This window comes from Narcine bancroftii, chromosome 4, assembly GCF_036971445.1.
Source record: "Narcine bancroftii isolate sNarBan1 chromosome 4, sNarBan1.hap1, whole genome shotgun sequence".
In the NCBI taxonomy this organism is placed as follows: domain Eukaryota; kingdom Metazoa; phylum Chordata; class Chondrichthyes; order Torpediniformes; family Narcinidae; genus Narcine; species Narcine bancroftii.
In genome coordinates this window covers 78,992,098-79,015,135 of record NC_091472.1, presented here as the reverse complement: position 1 = coordinate 79,015,135, position 23,038 = coordinate 78,992,098, and the positions used below count along the sequence as shown (strand labels likewise).

Sequence of the window (23,038 nt, the reverse complement as noted above, 5' to 3'; positions counted from 1 at the left end):
CCGGAATGCATGCACATGTTGGTTAATGAAGAGTCCGTTGCATCTTTTAAGAGAAACTTGGATAAATATTTGAAATTAGACTGCAGGGAGAAAACTTGTGGTTAATTCTTGATTGTTGAAATAGAAGCAGCCCAGGCAAATGTCCCCTGGCTGCAAATTACTATGATTCTAGGACACCGTTTTAATTTTTGGTAATTTCACATTGTATATCAGGAAAAATGAATTAAACAAAAGTTTTGAGCACAAACCTGGAAGGCTCTACAATAGGTCTTCTAATAGATTTAAGATCTCCTCACTACTCGGGCCACCGATGCTGGTGGAGCAACCAGGCGAGATGGTGGCTTGTGCTATCGATACCCAATGGTGGTTAGGTTGATGAGCAGTTTGTGGTGGATTGGGAGGGAAGAAATTGGCATTACAATTTGTTTTGAAGCTGGGGCGGGGATGCAAAATTTGGTGGGGACAAGAAAGACAGTTGAGGAAGGCACATTCCTTCCTAAAGGGCTATTTCACTTCCACACCATTGTCAGAGCATGCTACACCTCGCTAAAGTAGCCTTTGCATTAATACTGAAGGCCTTTTTGGGCTGGACTGTTACCATTTGCAGGCCACCTGTGTCTGAATTTTCTGGAAATGAAGTCCAAATGTGCCACACACCTTAATGTGCCCAAGGTGATCAAAAGTCCCTTGATTCCATGACTCCATGCAGTGAGTCAGCAGATTATCCACAGAAGAATCAGAAGCAATTTTCCAATTCTTGTAGTGTTGATAAACCTTTCAATTAAAATGTTATTGTTGAACATACAAACATTGCACAGCATGTTAGACCCTATGATAAGGAACCCTCATTCTTGTAGGATGAATTGACAGACAAATGTATTCATGGACTTGGAATAGTTGTGATAACTATGTTACTTGAATGACTTGGATGCAGCTGGAATACCTGTGCAATTATGTTCAAAAGTGAATCACTCGTAAAAGTAACAGCCCCTTTGTTTTTAAAGTTTGAAATTATTTTCTTTTAATATCACAGATTAAATAACTAAATTAACTTGAATACACCACATTGTATTCAAGCTGTTAGCTGCATCAATATATTTTATTTTTACAATGCAGCATGTGATAATGAAAGTTTTTCTCAGATGAAGGGATATGTAGAACAGAATCCCTGTTAATTGCTTGGAATTCAGTTCAGAAAGCACAATTCCAGATCGACTGATGCAAAATGAAGTTGTGAATAACGAGCAACATAGAACAGAGTTGAAGGTGGAGTGGGCAGATAAGTGGCAGATGCAACTTAATGCTGAAAAATGCCACTATAGCTGGACGAATGAGATGGTGGCATAATCCCAAGGGGATAATTTGTACAGTGGGACAAAGACTGAGAACCATTGTTGATGTCTATTGTTCATTGATAGAGACAAGGTAGGTGAAGAAAGTATTGGGGTTCTTGGATTTTATTAATAGGAGCGGAAGATACGAGATCTGAAAAGTCATGGTGAATATATACTGTATGTAAAGAAAAAAGTGGTTTGGCCACAGTTGGATTGGACCATTGTGTCCAGTCTGGACACCATTCTTTAGGAAAGGCTTTGGAGAGCATGCAGAAGAGATTTGCTCTATCAGAAGCAACTTCAGATGCATGGATAGATTGGAGAAGGAGACATTATTCTTTGGAATAGAGAAGATTATGAGGGACTATGAATGAGATAGACAGAATTGATAAAAATAAACTACTTGAGGGGTAATATCAGATGATTGGTCTAAGTAATAAACTTTTAGGCTCTGGATAACATTGCTTGGGTAACGATGGAGGCAGATTCAAGTGTAGTGTTTCAAAAGTTACTGGATGTGCAGTCAGCAGACTCACTGCATATAAACAAGACGACATGCATATGGATTGTAGTACCCTCAGAAAAAATCTATATAAATAAATTTTATTTTTAAATCCAGTTTACTCAAGCTAAAGCTTCTAGCTCCATCTAATAAGCATGTTCTGATTTTTATTTCAAGCCACCTAAATGTTTTTAATTAAAAGTTGAAGGTTGCAGTTACTTCACTTGTTCAGGGGTCCTGAGAGGATTCTGGGGGTATTCTTCAACCATTTGTCTTGGTCTGACAACCAGAAAGCAACCAACATTGGAAAAATTGGAAATCCATGACACAAACATCACTGAGTCTTTGTTGTCAGCTTTGAAGGTAACAGGAAGGACCATCATTTCCCCACATACCAGATCCATGTTCTCTCTGCAGATAGAAAACTTGGATAGAGGGGGTAAAGTATTGTTAGATACCTAGTCTGATATTATTAAGTCTGTGACCTAGATAAAAATATCAATATTTTAGTAGTGGCTTCCAGAAAATAAAAATTTGAATAAATGGGCAATAGAATTTGGGCAGCAAGATTAATGTAGTGGTTAGTGCGATGCTATTACAACCTGGTTCACATCTGGCATTGTAATGAGTTTGTGGGTTTAATCTAGGTGCTCCAGTTTCCTTCCACCCTCCAAAAACATAACGGAGTTAGTAGGTTAATCAGTGTATTTGGGTAACGCAGCCTTGTAGGCAGGAATGGCCTTTTTACCTTGCTGAATTTTTAAAATGTAAATTCTGTGAATAGTATTGGGAGCAGGAAACTAGACCTGTAATAATTGTGCTGTTTTTTTTTAAATATATTAGAGCTTTTCCTGTGCTTTCAGTTTAATACACACTACATGACTTAAGCTAAGAATGATCTGTGTGTTGCATCAAAGATGGTGAAATTAGACCTCCAGAAATTAGTCCTCCAGAAGGTTGAGGAACGTACATTTGAAACATTTGCCATTCATTCATTTCCACCAGATGACTTTGTTCAAATTGCGTTTCTGCTGTTTTACCCATGCAAAATTAACCCATAAAACAAAGGCATAAGCTGTAATGAAGCAAAAAAAAACTGCCGGAGGAACTCAGCAAATCGAGCAGCATCTCTGAGGGAAAATGGGAAGTGTTGGATTCCAGAAAATGGAAAGTTTAATATCCATACCTTTGGGATGTAGACAATCCAAGTTGAATAGGAGAAGATATTCTTCTCGTTTGACCTCTCCTTGGCACTGGAGAAAGCCAAGAACACATGGGTCGGTGTGGAAATGGAAAGGGGAGTTGAAATGGCAGGTTACTGGGAGGTCAGGATGTCAGTGGGAACAGAGTGCGGGTGTTCCACCAGACATTTGCCTAGTCTACGCTTGGTCCCGACATTGTAAAGGAAGCCATGTGGAGAGCACTGAGTGCATTACGCAAGGTTGGCAGAAGTCTAACACGGAGAGGGCAGAGAGACTCCTTGGATGGTGGTGAGGAATACCTGGAGGGACAAGGGCTGTGACTGCGTCAGTTGCAGGTGAAAGTGCAGCGGGGAGGGAGTAGCGGGGCAGGTGCCTCCTGCAGAAAGCAGACAGTTGTGGAAAGGGAAGAAAGGACTGATGGTGGGACCCTGTTGCAACCTGTGGAAATGGTGAAGGATGACGAAGACTCGTAGGGTGAAAGGTGAAGACTAAGGGAACTCGATCTCGGTGCTGTCTGGGTGGAGGGGAAATGAGGGCGGACACCTGGGAGTTGGAGGAAATGCAAATAAGGGTTCCATCGATCACAGGAGCATTTGTACATTAGTTTTCATGACTTCAATATCTCCAAAGCATGACCCTACAAATACAGTTCACCTCAGCAATGAAAGGAATGTGAAGGGCAGGGGGTACGCCAAAAAAAGGCCCCACACAAAAAAACCCTCAATATGTAAAATTCACAAAAGTGCTAGAGAACCTCAGCTGGTTGTGCATCATCCATAGGAAGCAAAGGAATATCACCAACATTTAGGGCCTGGGCCCTTCGTCAAGGTACTACAAGGTTAACTCAGTGTGTAAAATTGTTTAGATGAGGTTGATGGAAATAAATATCGATCGAAGCACAGAATCAAGACCCCCAACCTTCAAAATAGTAGCAAGAGCAGACAAAAGCCTAATTATAACATGAATGAAAGAAGTCTGAAGACACTGTGATTGAAGCAAAAACACAATGCTAGAGAAACTCTTCTGGTCAAACAAGGTACTATTTATAGCAAAGATGAAGATATAAAAACACTATTTTGGGCTTGAGCCCTTCCTCAAGGTATGGACAAAATGTGGGCAGACTGTTACATCTCAGCTGAAAGGAGAGGGCCCTCAACAATGCAGTGGGAGTCTATGATTCATCCATTAAACCCAGGGCAGCAGACGGGAGGGGAGGGATCTTCTCAGAAGGCTTGTTCATTTTGTTTCACTTCATTCTTATTCCCAAAGCTTCCAGCATTTTTATGGAGTCACATCATGTGCCCACTCAGGAATTTTCTCCATTGTCGGTCCTTTAGTGTGATTGACTTTCCAAATTCCACTACTTTAACTTGCATCAGTTTTGATGTCCATGTTAAAATAGAGCAGACGAGCTTCATTAACTATTTGATTGTGTTTTCATGGCAGCTTTCATGGGCAAAGCCTTTGCAAAAATTGTAGTTCTGTGAGTTGCAGTCACATGAGGTAGTAGAGGAAATCAGATGGTGTGTGTCATTCCTGGGCTGTCACTTTGGATCCAATTCTTACTTAAATGTATGTATGTAAGACACTCTTCAGTGGGATGTAGTTATAGATAGGGAAGCAGTATTTTGCTTCATGTTAGGACATAATGTTTGTTCAGTAGTTAATGATACCACAACCAAGTGATTATGCGAATTTGGAAAGATTGAACAGAGACTGAGAGATGATCCGTTCAAGGCCTTTAAGATTATAAGGTTCTTTGTTAAGAGTCAATGCAGAGATATTTTCACCAAAGCTGGTGATTATGAATATATAATAGTTGATTCAGAGGAAATCTAAAGAGGTACCAACAAGAGAGGATGCAGTACTTGATCTCCTATTAGGGAACAAGACAGGTCAAGTGACAGATGTATGTGTAGGCAAACATTTTGGGTCCAATGACCATAATATCATTAGCTTCAAGTTAATTATGGAAAAGGATAAGTCTGGTCCTCATGTTGGGATTTTAAACTGGAGGAAGGCAAATTTTGTGGAAATGAGAAAGGATCTAGGAAGGTAAAACACAGGATTCTGTTGACACTGTAGTTAAATGAAAAAACAAAAAAAATGCTGGAGAAACTCAGCAGGTCAAACAGTGCCTTAATGTAGCAAAGGTAGGAGTCCATTATGGAGTAGTGGCTGGTAGGAGAATACCAGCCCTCTCCAGAAAAGAAGAAAAAAAGTGAAGAAAATGCAAAGCTCAAGAAACACAAAACACAACAAATAAAAGATAAAGGAATGGAGAAAAGAAAGAAAATGGCACCTAAGAAGGAAAAACCAAAAACAACGGGGAAAAAAAGGAAAGACGCCAGAAGAGAAAGGAGAAGGCCTTACCTGCAAGAAGAAGCAGGGACCCGCCGTGGACAGAGGAGCCCACACCCCGAGGTTAGTGGAGACCCCGCAGGGTCGCGACCTCCCAACCGCAGGACTGCAAAAATGGCTCACTGAGCCAAACAGAGGTGCGCAATGTGCACAACAAGGAAAAGGAAAACACCGATGGGAAGGGTGCCCAGCTGTGGAGTGAACTTACACAGCGCAACCAGCTAAGAGATGCCCGACAGCAGGGCTCTCAGCTGGAAGAAAAGGAAAGCAACGGGAAAGGGAGTGATAAGAAAGAAAAACAGCAACAGGAAGCCCAACAGATAACTAGCCCAGAAGAAGAGGACCAACATCAAGAAGCCATGAAACAAAACACCCAACAAACTGAGGCAAGCAGCTCAACAAGAAAGTCAGAAGAGGCACAGATACAAGGAAGAGAAATAGAAGACACAAACCCAAGAACAGACACAGAAGAAGAACACCAAGCTTTGCACAGAGGAATAGAAGGTAAAATAAATGGACAGTACATAGATTTTTAAAAATTTCAAGAACAAATGAAAGCATTAAAAGAATGGCTGACACTAGAATTTAGTGAAATGAAAAGTACAGAAGAAAAAGTGAGTAAAATACAGGTGGTCATAACAGAAGTAGGGAAAAATTAGAAAATGTGGAAGAATGAGAAATGGCGGTAGAAATGGAAGTGAATGACTTATAAAGAAATTTGGAAAAAAGTGACAAAAAGTTAAAGAAACACAGGAGTTGTTCGCTCAGAAGATGGATATGATGGAAAACTATAGTAGGCGAAACAATATAAAGATAGTGAGCCTAAAGGAAGATGAAGAAGGCAAAAATATGAAAGAATTTATAAAAGAATGGATCCCAAAAGTCCTGGGATGCCAGAAATGCAGGAAGGAATGGAAAAAGAAAGGGCACACTGAACACTAGCCCCAAAACCACAGTCACAACAAAAACCAAGATCCGTTTTAGTAACATTTCTGAGACACACAACAAGAGAGAATATATTGGAGAAGGCAAGGAATAAAATTAGAGAAGACAAAAAAACCTTTGGAGTACAAGGGTCAAAAAAATATTTTTTTACCCAGATATAAGTTTTGAACTCCTAAAGAAGAGGAAGGAGTTTAACACAGCAAAATCGATCCTATGGAAAAAAGGCTATAAATTTATGTTAAGCGGTGCTTAAAATAGTTATCCCGGAGGAGCAAAACAGACTGTTCTCGGATCCGGAAAAAGCACAAGAAATTTGCAGAATGCCTGCAGGAAAGAAAGAGAGATGAAGAGATGTAACAAGAATGAAGAATGACGACAAACTACATATAAAGATGTAAAAATAATGTATAAGTATGAACTAAAGAAGGGAAGAAAAGGGAAGTAATGGAGAAAGGGAAAAAAAGAGGAGGAGAAAAAAGAGGAGGGGTAAAAAAGAGAAGAAAAGAGGGAGAGCCTTGTTTTAATGTGAAGGTAAAAGTCTTTTCTGGAGGAGGTTGGGTGGGAGAGAATAACAGTCAGTGCGAAATCAGTTGACACTTGCGAACGGGTTTGCAATCCGAATGGAGAGGGGAGTTGTGGTTGCCCGGCAAGGGACAAGGGGTGATTCAGAGAGGGGGAGGACACTTGGGGTTAAGGGAATTTTAGATGTGGGAGTGATTGAAGTATTTTATATTTTAGAAGTCTTGTCATACATTGAGTTCAAAAAAGGAAAACTGAGAGATGAAAATGGGGATAAGGGGAAAGGTGGTGGTGAGGAAGCGGAAATGAGGTATATAGAAATGAATAAATGTATTCCATTAGAAAAAATTACATATAGTTTAAGAAATAATATTGAAATATTCGAACAAATATGGGAGCCTTACATTAAATACAATAGCGAAAACCTACCGGGGACAATCATTACCTAAGTTGATGGAAGGAGAAGGAAAGAAAAGAATGGACTCAGTAGAATTTCTGGTGTATTTTTGTTGAATGACAACATTGTCTGACTGGTTTAATGTAACCTAGATTGTATACCTTAAATGGATGGGGGTGGGGGGTGGGGGGGGTGGGTTGGGAGGAGGGAGGGGGGGAGAAAATGTCACTGTATATGTGTGAAAAGGAAAAAGTGTGTATCATGGCTAATGTGATTTATGGTGTGAAAAATAAAAATTTTTTTTAAAAAAGGAAGCGGAAATGAGGTGTAAACAGAGTATGAGATGGTCATGTTGAACTATATGACTATAAATATTAATGGAATACATAACCAAATCAAAAGGAAAAGGCTATTAAATTTACTGAAAAAATAAAAAATAGAGATAGCATTTGTGCAGGAAACACATCTAACTGAAGTGGAACATAATAAATTAAGGAGATATTGGGTAGGGCATGAAAAGCCAGAGGTGTAGCTAGATTAATCAATAAAAAGGTATCAATCAAAATAGAGGAGGAAATAATAATCCAGCAGGGAGATATGTAATGATAAAGTGTCAGATATATTCAGATTTCTGGAATTTGGTCAATATATATGCACCTAATGAAGAGGATCAAAAGTTTATGCAAGATATTTTTTGAAGATTGTAGATACGCAGGGGAATATATTGATAGGAGGAGATTTTAACTTTAATTTGGATCCAAAGGTGGATAAAACTGGACAAAAGACTAGCAAAAAGAACAAAGTAGCCAAATTTATGGTTAAATCAATGCAGAAAATGCAACTTTTGGATATATGGAGGAGGGAACACCCAAAGGAGAAGGAATACTCATATTATTCAAGTAGACATAAAACATACTCAAGGATTGACCTGTTCCTGTTGTCAGCCCATATCCAAGGGAGAGTTAGGAAAATGGAATATAAATCTAGATTGTTATCTGATCATTCACCCCTGTTATTAGCAATAGAACTGGAGGACATCCCAGCAAGAACATATAGATGGAGATTAAACTCCATGCTACTTAAAAGACAGGAATTTAGAGAATTTATTGAGCGCCAAATTAAAATGTACTTTGAAATAAATATGGAATCAGTGAAAGACAAATTTATATTATAGGATGCAATGAAAGCCTTCATTAGAGGTCAGATAATAAGTTATGTAACTAAGATGAAAAAGGACACAATCGGGAAATAGAGCAGTTGGAAAGGGAAATAGTAAGTACAGAAAAAGAACGAGCCACAAGGGAAGATACAACAAAAGAAGAGAATTGGCGGACAAAAAAATAAAATACAAAACATTACAAATGTATAAGTTAAAGAACATAATGAAAATAAAGCAAAAGTATTATGAGCTAGGAGAAAAAACGCACAAAATACTATCCTGGCAACTTAAAACAGAACAAGCTAAAAGAACTGTATTGGCATCAAGGAAAAAGGACAAACATATTACATATAACCCAACAGAGGTCAATGAAAACTTTAAGGAATTCTATGAACAATTATACCGAACTAAGAACTAAGGGAAAGAAGACAAAATAGATGAGTTTTTAGCTAATATTGAACTACCGAAATTGCAAGAAGAGGAGCAAAACAAATTGATAAAACCATTTGAAATAGGGAAATACAGGATATATTAAAAAAGCTATTGAACAATAAAAATGCCTGGAGAGGATGGGCTCCCAATAGAATCCTATAAAACATTTAAAGACTTATTAATTCCTCCTCTCCTGGAAGTAATGAACCAGATAGAAGAAACACAAAACTTGCCAGATTCATGTAAAACAGCAATAATTCTTTCTTTCTTTGGCTTGGCTTCGCAGACGAAGATTTATGGAGGGGTATGTCCATGTCTGCTGCAGGCTTGTTGGTGACTGATGTCCGATGCAGGACAGGCAGGCATGGTTGCAGCGGTTGCAAGGGAAAATTGGTTGGTTGGGGTTGGGTGTTGGGTTTTTCCTCCTTTGTCTTTTGTCAGTGAGGTGGGCTCTGCGGTCTTTTTCAAAGGAGGTTGCTGCCTGCCGAACTGTGAGGCGCCAAGATGCACAGTTGGAGGTGATATCAGCCCACTGGCGGTGGTCAATGTGGCAGGCACCAAGAGATTTCTTTAAGCAATCCTTGTACCTCTTCTTTGGTGCACCTCTGTCTCGGTGGCCAGTGGAGAGCTCGCCATAGAACACGATCTTGGGAAGGTGATTGTCCTCCATTCTGGAGACATGACCCACCCAGCGCAGTTGGGATTTCAGCAGCATGGATTCGATGCTTGCGGACTCTGCCAGCTCAAGTACTTCGATGTTGGTGATGAAGTCATTCCAATGAATGTTGAGGATGGAGCGGAGACAGCGCTGATGGAAGCATTCTAGGAGCCGTAGGTGATGCCGGTAGCCATGATTCGGAGCCAAACAGGAGCGTGGGTATGACAATGGCTCTGTACACAGCAAAAATTACAATAATACCAAAAACAGGGAAAGATTCACTAAAACCAGCATCATATAGACCAATATCTCTACTTAATTTAGATTATAAGATAATACCAAAACTATTAGCAAACAGATTGGCCGACTGTGAACCAAAAATAATAAACAAGATCAAACTGGATTTATTAAGAAAAGACGAACAACGGACAATGTCTGTAAGTTCATTAACTTAATCCATGCAGTACAAGGAAATAAGATACCAACAGTGGCTGTCACTTTAGACGCAGAGAAAGCCTTTGACAGGGTAGAATGGAATTATTTATTTAAAGTATTACAGAGGTTCAACCTACCAGAGAAATATATTAATTGGATTAAAGCATTATATAAGGGACCATTGGCAAAGGTGACAGTAAATGGATATATATCGAACCAATTTAAATTAAGCAGGTCAACTAGACAGGAATGTCCACTATCTCTCTCACTGTTCGCGTTAGCAATAGAACCATTGGCAGAACTGTTAAGAACAGAAAATAAAATAAAAGGGATAAAAATAAAGGAGAAGGAATATAAAATCAGATTATTTGCAGATGACATCATAGCAGAACAGAACCAGAAATATCAATAAAAGAACTACATAAGAAATTGAAGGAATATGGAGAAATATCAGGGTACAAGATCAACACAAATAAAAGTGAAGCGATGCCAATGAATAATGCAGATTACAGAGTTTAAAAAAGAATCACATTTAAATGGCAAACACTAGCAATCTGATACCTAGGTATTAGATTAGATAATAATTTAGGCCACCTATACAAATTAAATTAATGAAAAATTACAGGATGACTTAGAACATTGGAAAGCATTGCCACCAACACTGATAGGGAGAGTAAATTGCATTAAAATGATTATCTTCCCAATGATACAATACCTATTTCAATCATTACCAATTCCCTTAACAGAGAAATTCTTCAATGAACTAAAGAGAATAATAAGGAAATTCTTATGGAAAGGGGAGAAACCAAGGATAGTGCTAGATAAATTAACAGAATGGTGCAAACAAGGAGGTTTGCAGCTACCAAACTTTAAAAATTATTATAGAGCAGCACAATTAAGGTATCTATCAAATTTTTATCAAACAAGGGGAAAACCAGATTGAACCAAGATAGAGCTAGATAAAATAGGGGAGAAGGTACCAGAATATATACTTTATAAGTAGGATGAAAAATTGGTGCAATATAGAATTCACCAGTACTGCACCATTTACTCAACATATGGAAGAAGATTCACGTAGAAAGGAAAAAAACAAATTACCAAATACCAGAATTATTATTGACGCAAAATCAACTAATCCCTTTCACAATAGATAACCTCTCCTTTAGAGAATGGGAGAGAAAAGGAATTAAAAGAATATAAAATTGTTTTTTGGGATATAATTTATTATCATTTGAACAAATGAAGTAGAAATATGGAATAACTCATGGCACAATAGTTGCATACTGAAAACCTACTTAAAGGATAAATTGGGAAGCAGACTGAGATTACCAGAAGGAAGCAGTTTTGAATATGTGATTACAGACACAATGATAATTAAAAGATTTATAACAAACATGTACATCAAGCTGCAAGAGAAAGAAAATGATGAAATAAGCTATAAACCTAAACAAGAGTAGGAAAAAGATCTAAACATAAAGATAAAAAGTAAAATATGGGAAAAATTATGCTCTGGAACTATGAGAAATATAATAAACATGAGGTTACACTTGATACAATATAATTGGTTACACAGGCTATATATCACACCCCAAAAGTTAAATAAATGGGATCCAACATTATCAGATAGATGTTTTCGCTGTAAGAAGGAAATGGGAACAACAATAGTACTAACTTAATGGTATCCAATTAGGAAAAGAGGAGATGCAAAGAAACTACTCCAGAATCTAAAGAGTTTTGAAAAATTATCAATAATGCATCCACTATTTCATGGGCTACTTCCTTTAGCACTCTGGGATGCAGACCAACTGGCCCTGGGGACATGTCTGCCTTTAATCCCTTCAATTTATCCAACACAACCTCATAACTTACAATTATTTTCCCCCATCCTTCCATCACATTAGCCCCATGGTCCCCTATTATCTCCTGAAGATTGTTCATATTTTCCCTAGTGAAGACCGAACTAAAGTAGTTATTTAATTGGTCTGCCATATCCTTGTTCCCCATGACCAATTCACCTGTTTCTGACTGCAAAGGACCCACATTTGTCTTCACTAGTCTCTTTCTCTTTACACATCTATAAAAACTTTTGCAGTCTTTTTTTATGTTCCCTGCCAACTCTCTCTCATAATCTCTTTTGCCTTTCCTGATTAATCCCTTTGTCTTCCTTTGAATTTCTCCCAGTCCTCTGGTATTCTGCCTTTCCTGGCTAGTCTATATGCTTCCTCTTTACATTTGATACTCTCCCTGATTTCCCTTGTTATCCAAGGATGTTCTACCCTCCTTGAGTTATTCATTTTCCAAGCCGGGATGAACAAATGTTGTATTTCATCCAGGTGATCCTTAAATGCTTGCCATTGCCTTTCTACAGTTAATCCTTTTAGTAACATTTGCCATTCTAACTTAATTAATTCGCATCTCACATCCTCAAAGTCACCCTTCTTTAAGTTCAGAACCTGAGTTACAGAATTAACCCTGTCACTTTCCATCCTAATGTAAAATTCCACCATATTGTGGTCACTCTTGCCCAAAGGGCTTCGCACAACAAGATTGTTAACTAACCCTTCCTCATTACTCAGAACCCAGTCTAGAAATGACATGGTTCATAGTGTGAAAAATAAATTAAATTTTAAAGGTAGCAAAGGTAAAGATACATCACCAACCTTTTGGGCTTGAGACCTTCGTCAAGGATCTAGGAAGAGTGGATTGGGATATGTTGTTTTCTGGCAAGAATGTGTTAAGTAAGTGGATGACCTTCAAAGGTGAAATTTTGAGACTGCAGAGTTTGCATATTCCTGTTAGGATTAAAGGCTAAGTTAATAGGCATAGGGAGCCATGGTTTTGAAGGGATATTGGTGATCTGGTTAAGAAGAAGAGGGAAATGTATAGTAAGTATAGGCCACAAGGAGGTAATGAGGTACTAGAAGACTACAGAAAATGCAAGAAAATACTGAAGAAAGAAATCAGGGAGGCAAAAAGAAGACATGAGATTGCTTTGGCAGATAATGTGAAGGTAAACATGAAGGATTTCTACAAGTATATTAAAAGGATAGTAAGGGACAAAATTGGTTCCCTAGAAGATCAGAGTGGTCACCTATGTGTGGAGTTTCACATAATGGGGGAGATCTGAAACAGGTTTTTTTTGTGTCAGTATTTACTCTGGAAACTAGCATCGTGTATAAGGAAGGAAGAGAAACAAACAGAAGTGTCATGGAACATATGGAGATTAAGGAGGAGGTGCTTGCTGCCTTACAGCAAGTGGAAAGATATTTGGACACCCATGGGCTGATTAAGGATAGTTGGCATTGTCACATTTGTGGCCCGAAATGTGAAGTTAATAAAACATCAAACACAAGTTTTATCAGGTAAACTTCTCAGAGTCTTTATTTTCCAGTTTCCTTTGTTCTCCTGCTTGTGCTCTTATCTCTCTCTCATACCACGTGACTTCCGGTACATCTCATACATATTCATTATCATGACATCCCTCCTTTAATCAGAAATAAACTTTACCTTCACTTACCAATATCCCTCGGAAACCTACAAACATCGTAACTAATAGTAATACTATAACTAAACTACATAAAATTTACTTCCTACAGCACTCATACATGCACTTTATGATATAAGATTAAAATACTGTCCCAAAGTTCTTATTAAAACTATGGCACAAAGTCTTCGTATCGTTTGGGCACTTTCCGATTTCGTTTCGGCCTGCCTGCGATATTGTCGTCGCTTCTCGGTTGTTCACTCTCAGCGTCGGAAATACTGCTCGCCACGGCTTCGGGTGTTTCTGGCGTTCTAGTCACTTCATCAGGAGTGCTGGTAACTGCCTCTGGAACATCATCAGGTCTCTCAGTTTCAGCATCTCGTATTGGCCTTTCAACCTCTTCGCTCGATGCATCTCTGGACTGGTACCTTTTTACACCTGATACATTTCTCTTATACAGGACTCCAGTCGGAGACTTGACTGTCACCATACTGCCACTTCTGGATACGACAGTATAGGGTTGATGGTAATAAGGTGTGTCTAGCTTACCACCAGTTTCATGCCTCACTAGAACATTATCTCCTGGCAAGATGTCTGAGTACTTGGCTCCACGTTTCGAATCTGTGTACAGCTTTGCTGCACCTTTCTTTTCAGCATCGTGGTCCCTCATCTCCTGGTCGTCTCGGATTTCCTTTATTTCTGGCATTTTTGTGCGGATTTTTCTCCCAAAAAATGCTTCTGCAGGACTTTTTCCAGTGGTTGCATGAGGCGTTGCTCGATAGACAGCCACATAAGATAGCAATGCTTCTCGCCAATTTTGTCCTTCTGCGTGTGCAATCCTCAATCGTTTTTCAATGGACTGATTTTGTCTCTCTACTTCTCCGTTGGCTTGCGGCCATTTCGGAGTTACTTTATGATGGTGGATACCTGTAGTCCTCATGTATTCCGCAAATGTCTCTGAAATGAATTGTGGACCATTGTCAGAGTATAATGTAACAGGTAATCCATATCTTGCGAAAATCTCTGCTAATGCTTGTATTGTTTTTTCAGTGGTTGTGGACTTCAACACCACGTACTCATATTATCTGCTGTAGTAATCTATCACTACCATAATTGATTCACCCGTCGGTAAAGGTCCAAGAAAATCAACAGCTACGTCGATCCATGGTCCTGTCGGAAGTTGCATACTCCGGATCGGTTCTGGCGGATTACTCCAACTTGTGATTTGACATCCGTGACAAGTTTTAACAAATTTCTCTGCGTCTTTATCACAACCTGACCACCATACCTTGGTCCTGAGGTTTTGCTTGGTACCAACAATACCTAGGTGTCCTTCATGCGCTAAGGATACGATCTTCGGTCTCAATCTTTGCGGTATCACCAATCTGCAACCTCTTAATACACACTGTCCGATGCAACAAAGTTCGTCTCTAATGGGAATGTAAGCCTTGTGAGTACACTTGTCCCATTGTCCACTCTGTATGCATTCTCTTACTTCCCTGAGTTCTGGATCACGTTCGGATTCTCTCTCGACTTCCTTCGTAGTCACAGCTTTCGGTGTCGACTGAATAGCTACGAAGTGTACAAAGCTCTCTGTTTCTGTTCCCAATTCTGACTTGGATTGTGGACCACCATCCTTTACCAATCTGGACAGTGGATCTGCAATGCTTGTTTTCCCTGCAATGTGGATTACTTTATATTTGTAGGGTTGTAGTCTGAGTACCCATCTCTCTATTCTGGCACATGGTTTGGATCTAGGTGCATAGATCACCTCTAATGGCTTATGATCTGTGATGAGTTCAAATTCAATGCCGTATAAATATGCATGGAACCTCTCACAGGCCCATACAAGTCCGAGTGCTTCTTTCTCTGTCTGAGAGTATCTTCTTTCCACATCTGATAACGATCTGCTGGCATAGGCAATGATTCTTGGTCCTCCATCATGCATCTGGACCAACACAGCTCCTAAACCAACCGGGCTGGCATCCGCTATGACTTTGGTTGATGCCGCCGGATCGTAATATCCAAGAGTTTTTGCATCTGTCAGGCTTTGCTTCAGCGCTGTGAACGCTTTCTTCTGCTCAGATCCAAAATGAAATGGTACACCTTTCCTGGTTAGTTTCCTTAGTGGTTCTGCCACTGTAGCGAAATTAGGAATGAACTTTGCACAAAAATTGTTGCGTTCTGAGGTGCACGTGCCTCTGCAATAGCTTTCACCTTGGCCTCTGCAAGGTTTAGTCCTTCCCATGTAAGTCTGTGTCCCATGAAGTCCATTTCTGACACACCAAACTGGCACTTGTTTCCATTCACGGTAAGGCCTGCCTCCTGTAGTCTAGATAGTACACGCCTCAACCGTTTGTCATGCTCTTCCTTCGTTGGTGCATGGACTATGATGTTGTCAGAAATGTTGGCAACTCCAGGAATGCCTTGAATCACTCGATGGATTTCATACTGGTAGATCTCCGAAGCTGCATTAATTCCAAATGATAGTCTCTTGTAACGATACAATCCACAGTGAGTCACAAATGTTGTTACATCTCGGGAACCTGAATCCAGCTCTAATTGATGATAGCCCCATTTCAGATCAATTTTTGAGAATACCTTGCTGGTAGTTAGTTCTTGAAGTATTTCCTTCACTGTTGGTATAGGGTGTCGTTCTCTAATTATAGCTTCATTGGCCATTCTCATGTCAACATATAGTCTTATGTCACCCTTTGGTTTGGGCACAATCACTACGGGACTGACCCATTGTGTCGAATGTTCCACCGGTTCAATAATGTCTTGTTCGATCAATTCTTTAATTTTGGCTTCGACTTTCCCACAAAGTCCAAACGGAGTTCAGCGCATTGGTTGTGCCTTGGGTTTGACCGTTTCATCTACCGCTAGCTTCAACTGTCGACCTTTCAGCTTTCCTACTCCTTGGAAGACTGCGGGGAATTCTTGCTTCATATCCTCGTATGACTGAATTGAATTGACACAAGCTCCAATATGAAGTATTGCCAGGTCTTGCGCTGGGCTTCTACTCAGCAATGGTTCTCCCCTCTCTTCTATGACCATAAACTCTGCTTCGGTGTACTTATCTCCAGCTTCAACAGTTGCAGTAAAACAACCAATGGTCTGCAATGGCTTGGTTGCTGTGTATGGATACAGTTTCTTGGAACACTTCTTTGAGGTACAGATGATCTTTTTCCTTTTTAACTTCTCCCATAAATGTCAATCAATCACATTACTGTCACTGCCTGAGTCTACAATGACCTGCACTGTCACTCCACCAGTGATCACTGGGACCTTCTCATGAGGTACTTCATTCAACGTAAATTGGAAACAACTCTGTTCCTCTTGGGTATCATCGTCGTCACCGTCTATCTGGCGAATGGTATCTTTCTTTCCAGGATACTTTCCTTTCCCCCAGGCTTTGCCTTTGGAAGTTGTACTCTTCCTCTTCTGGTCTGCATTGGACTTGCTTTTGCACTTCTTTGCAAAGTGGTCCTTACCTCCACACTTTCTGCAAACTTTGCCTTTGGCCGGGCAATATGGGTCTTTTCCAAAGTGACCTCGGTTTCCACATCGATAACACTCCACGTCCTGTGTCGATGTATATCTTGGCTGATTATGGCGATGTGAGAGCCTCTTAATTTGCTGGCTTGAGTTGTCTTTCAGGGTCATGGTATGAAATTGCCCTTCAACAGCCTCTAATGCAGCAGCAATGGTTAAAGCATCAGTGAGTTCCAACTCACTCCCTCTTTCCAGTAGACGTCTTCTGAGTTTATCTGATCTACAGTGCTGTACGACTTGATCCAATAATTGGTTGTCCAAATCAGCTGGCATGTAATTGCATCCAACAGCTAGCTGGCGTAGTCTCGTCACGTACTGAGCAATTGTCTGGCCACCTTCTTGTCTCGTTCTCCGAAACAAATGGCGTTGAAATGTAGCATTCGGTGTCACTACAGAGTGTGCATTTAATGCATCTACCACTTTCCGGTACTCATCCTTTCTTCCAGTATTCAAAAGTGTCTTAAATGTTTCCCGAACTGCGAGACCAGCTGTGAAAAGAAGTAACGCCCTTCTCTGCGCTTTTTGTTCAACTGTACCGGTATCTAGAAATAGGCCACGACTGTCGGCGTAGGATTCAAATTCTTCCAACCATGCCTTCCACTTCACACTTACAGTGCTTGCATCACCCGTTGGGTCAAAATGAGCAATTCCACTATGCGTTAGAAAGTCACCGTCTGCACCAGCCATGAGGAAATATTCCAGCCCCAAAAGTACTGAGCAAAGAGAAAATTCTTATCACCTTGAAGTTGTCTGTAATCCTCTGTAATCTTGTTTAGTCTTTAATTTTCTTCAAGCTTCTTTCATCCTCGTCGCCAATGTCACATTTGTGGCCCGAAATGTGAAGTTAATAAAACATCAAACACAAGTTTATCAGGTAAACTTCTCAGAGTCTTTATTTTCCAGTTTCCTTTGTTCTCCTGCTTGTGCTCTTATCTCTCTCTCATACCACGTGACTTCCGGTACATCTCATACATATTCTTTATCATGACAGGCATGGCTTTATGCGTGGTAGGTCATGCTTTATGAATCTTGTAGAGTTTTTCAAGGAAGTCACCAAGAAGGCAGATGAAGGAAACATAGAACATTACAGCACAGTACAGGCCCTTCAGCCCTCAATGTTCTGCCAATCCATATATCTCTTCCTTAAAAAAAGTACTAAACTCTCCCTATCCCATAATACACTATTTTTATTACATCCATGTGCCTGTCTAAGAGTCTCTTAAATGTTTCAGCTTCCACCACCATCCCGGGCAAGGCATTGCAGGCACCCACAACTCTCTGTGTAAAACAACATAACCCTGATGTCTCCATAAACTTCCCTCCCCTCACTTTGTACATATGTTCTCTGGTATTTGCTGATCCTGCCCTAAGAAACAGGTGCTGGCTGTTTCTATGCCTCTCATGATCTTGTAGACCTCTATCAAATCTCCTCTCGTCCTTCTTCACTCCAAAGTGAAAAGTCCTAGCTCTGCTAATCTTGCCTCACAATCCAGGAAACATCCTGGTAAATTTCCTCTGCACCCTCTTCTTAGCTTCCACATCCTTCCTGTAATGAAGTGACCAGAACTGAACATAATACTCTAAGTGTGGTCTCTCCAAAGATTTGTAGATTTGTAACATGACCTCTCTACTCCTGAATTCAATCCCCCTATTAATGAAGCCCAATATCCCATAGGTCAACCTGTGCAGCGACCTTGAGGGAAGTCAGGATTTGAACCCCAAGGTCCCTCTGTTCATCCACACTCTTAAATAACCAACCATTAACTCTGTATTTAGCCTTCTGGTTAGTCCTTCCAAAATGCATCACCTCACACTAATCCGGATTGAAATCCATCTGCCACTTCTCTGCCAACTCTGCATCCTGTGTATATCCTCTTATAACCTTCTACAACCTTCAGCTCCATTCACATCTCCTCCAACCTTCATGTCAACTGCAAATTTACTGACCCATCCATCTGCCTCTTCATCCAGGTTATTTATAAAAATCACAAAGAGCAGGGGTCCCAGAACAGATCCCTGCAGCTCTCCACTAGTCACCAACATCCAGGCAGAAAACTTTCCTTCCACTACTACTCTGTTTTCTTTCTACAAGCCAATGTTTTATCCATACAGTTAATTTTCCACTGATCCCATGACTCATGAATTTCTGTATTCGCCTTGTCCAATGCCTTGCAAAAAATCCATGTTGACCACATCTACTACCCTATACTCATCAATTTCTTTTGTTGCCTCCTCAAAAAACTCAATTAGACTCTTGAAGCATGACCTTCCCTTCACAGAGCCATGCTGACTATCCTTGAGTAGACTGGACTTCTCCAAATGCTCATAGATTCTATCCTCAAGAATCCTTTTCATTAGTTTGCGCACCACTGATGTTCGACTCACCGATCTATAATTCCCAGGATTCTCCCTATTACTTTTTTTTAAACAAGGGGACTACATTTGCCATTCTCCAATCCTCTGGCACCTCCCGTTTGGCCAAAGAGGATTCAAAGATCATAGCTACTGCCCCATCTATCTCTTCTCTCACTTCCCACAGCAGTCTGGGATATATCGTGTCTAGCCCCTTGGACATCAATCTTGATGTTCTTAATAAGATCTAAAACTTCTTCCTTAATCTCCACATTTTCCTATTCTATTTCGACCTCACCATGATCAAGGTCCTTTTCTCTTAGGAATACTGATACAAAATATTCATTTAGATCCTCCCCAACCTCCTCCGCCTCTAGGCACGCTGCCTCCTTATTCCTTTAGCGGCCTCACCTTTATTCTCATCATCCTTCTGTTCTTCATATATGCATAGAATATCTTGGGCTTCTCCTTAATTCTACATGCCAAGGCCTTCTCATGCCCCCTTCAAGCTCTCCCAAGTCCTTTCTTAAGCTCCTTCCTGGCTACCATATGCTTCTCATGACCCCTTCCTGTTTCTTGCTTCCTTATTCTAATATATGCTTCCTTCTTCCTTTTGACTTGTTGCCTGACCTGTTTCATCAGCCACGGTTCCCTTTTCATACCATATTTTCCTTGTCCCAGTGGGACAAAAGTATCTTGAATCCTGCACAAGTGGTTCCTCAACTTCCTCCACATTACTTCTATGCTTTCTCCCTTAAACATCTGTTTCCAATTTATTCTCACTAGTTCCTGCCTCATCCCTTCATAATTAGCCCTTCCCCAATTAAGCACTCTCACAATTTGACTGTTTAAATCTTTTTCCATAGCTGTGTTGGCACTCAGGGAGTTGTGCTCTCTTTTACCAAAATGCTCCCCCATCGTGAGGTCGTCCACCTACCCAGGTTCATTCCCCAGAACCAGATCCACTATGGCTTCTCCTCTAGTCGGCCGGCTGGCCCACATTCTGTGTCAGGAAACGTTCTTGTTCACACCTGACAAATTCAGTCCCGTCTATCCCTCTTGCAGTCAGGAAGTGCCAGTCAATATTAAGGAAATTGAAATCACCCATAACTACAACCCTGTATTTCCTGCACCATTCCAAAATCTGCCAGCTATTTGGAGGCCTATAGACTACTCCCAGCACAATGATAGCTCCCTTCCTATTTCTGACTTCCACCCACACCGACTCAGTGGCGTCCTCCCTATTCTTTTTTAAAACACCTAAACTCAGGTACATGCATCAGCCAATCCTACCCTTCCTCCAGCCCAGTTTCAGTAACGGCCACAACATCATAGTTCTACATACTGATCCATGATCTAAATTCATCCCCTTTATTCCTAATATTCCTAGTGTTGAAATAGACACATTTCAAACCCCCTAACTGACTAACTTTATGTTTTTCCCCTGCCTGTCCTTCCTCTCCAACTCAGAGCATGTTGTGGATGTTGTCTACATGGACTTTAGTAAAGCCTTTGACAAGGTCTCACATGGGAGGTTAGTTCAGAAGGTTAAGACAATAGGTATCTACGGAGAGGTTGTAAACTGGATTCGAAATTGGCTGTGTGGGAGAAAACAAAGAGTGGTAGTGGATGATTGCCTCTCAGACTGGAGGCCTGTGATGAGTGGTGGGCCTCAGGAATCTGCGTTAGGACATTTGTTGTTTGTTGTCTATATCAATGATCTGGATGATAATGTGGCAAATTGGATCAGCAAGTTTGCTGATGACACAAAAATAGGATGTGTTGAGAACTGCGAGGAAGATTTTCAAAGCTTGCAGAGGGATCTGAACCAACTGGAAAAATGGGCCATAAAATGGCAGATAGAGTGTAATGAAAACAAGTGTGAGGTGTTGCACTTTGGAAGGGCAAACCATGATAGGACATATGCAGTAAATGGTAGGGCACTGAGGAGTGTGGAAGAGCAAATAGATCTGGGAATATAGATTTGTTGTTCCCCGAAGATGGCATCACAGGTGGACAGAGTTGTAAATAAAGCTTTTGGTATCTTAACTTTCATAAATCAAAGTATTGAGTATAGGAGTTGGGATGCTATGTTGACGTTATTTAAGACATTGGTAAGGCCAAATTTGGAATATTGTGTGCAGTTCTGGTCGCCTAACTACAGGAATAATATCGATTAAGATTAAAAGAGGGCAGAAAAGATTTACTAGGATGTTGCCAGGTCTTCAAGAGTTGAGTTACAGGGAAAGATTAGACAGGTTAGGACTTTATTCCTTGGAGTGAAGAAGAAAGAGGGGAGATTTGATAGAGGTTTGCAAGATTATGAGAGGTATAGATAGAGTGGATGCGAGTAGGATTTTCCATTTAGATTGGGGAGGTAAATATGAGAGGTCATAGTTTTTAGGCTGAAGGGGGAAACATTAGGGGAAAGTTCTTCACTCAGAGAGTGGTGGGAGTGTGGAATGAGCTGCCATCTGATGTTGTGAATGTAGGTTCGATCTTAAGTTTTAAGAATAAATTAGATAGATACATGGGTGGGAGAGTTCTGGAGGGTTATGAAATGGGAGAAGGTCAATGGGACTAGCAGAATAGTGGTTGCCACAGGCTAGAAGGGCCAAATGGCCTGTTTTCTGTGCTATAGCATTCTATGGTTCTAAATATCTTTACCCTGAGAGAGGGCAGAAAGTAAAATTTCATAATTACAAAGAGAGTTGAGGCAAAACAGCATAGATTTATTAAAGGACACACTTGATAGACACTTCGAGGGAATAAGGAATTGAAAGCTGTTAGGGTGTGATTGAGGGGAGGCTTGTGTGGAATCAGCCCAGATCTGTTGGGCTGTTAATAATTTGTAAAGAGGTAGAAAATGACCTGCATTGAAGTATGATCCATCAAGCCCTTTGAACAAGGGTTCTGAAGAGACAGACTGCAGATGATAAGTTACAAGCATTAGGTTTCATGCAGGCACTGTTTAACTGTTCAGTGTTAATGTACAGCACTCATGGGTTCGCTCATGTTGTGTCCAGTCTGTGGGGACTTCACTGTGCTGGTTTTCAAAATGAAACTAATGGAAAAAATTATCAAAGGTGTAAGGTTAAAGAAAAATAACCAGAACATTTTTGGTTTCTTAACCCTTTCAGAAAGAGGATAAATGAACTGCTTGTTTATTTGTTTACTTTAAACATAGTAGAAGCTTTTTAATAGCCACAGCCCTGTGGTGAACAAACCATTTCCTTTATTCAGTCTTTCCCATTAAGCAAACACTACCCTATATATGGGGAATGAATCAGTGTGCCTAAGCAAATGTTTCCTTTAAAGAAACATTCCTGTTAACAGGGGCCCATTAACATGGCATGGACTTTATTTGTGAATTGCATTTCTATCACTGAATGTTCCTTTAATATTGATGCAGAACTGAACTTCATATGTAGTGAAATGTTAATTTAGAAGGGATAATAACAAGTGGATTTCATCTCATTTCTCGGAGCTTGAAGTCAAGAGATTTTTTTTTAAAATCATTAATAAAAAAACCAGGGTTCTGCCATTTTCCACTTTTGACAGTGATCAGGACCAAGAAATCCCTGAATTGCTGCTTGTTCATGGCACTGGCAATGGTGCATCTGGCAAGCTGCAACCTCAGAGTTAATCAGCAGCTTGCCTCCTGAAACGGTGGGAATTTGACCGGGTTCCAACCTTGCTGTGC

At 40.2% G+C, this 23,038-nt stretch overlaps 1 long non-coding RNA gene across 3 annotated transcripts in view; it reads right to left on the bottom strand.

Annotated features, from left to right (window-relative positions):
- Positions 1 to 23,038, bottom strand: part of LOC138760733 (uncharacterized) — a 42,716-nt gene that overhangs the window by 1,148 nt on the left and 18,530 nt on the right. Inside the window, exon 6 of one of the 3 annotated variants that reach the window (XR_011355837.1) lies at positions 1,981 to 2,261. The exons of the other annotated variants lie outside the window; for them this stretch is intronic. This is a non-coding gene — a long non-coding RNA (uncharacterized lncRNA). Of the gene's footprint in view, positions 1 to 1,980; positions 2,262 to 23,038 lie in introns of those variants that run through there. 3 annotated transcript variants of the gene reach the window in all.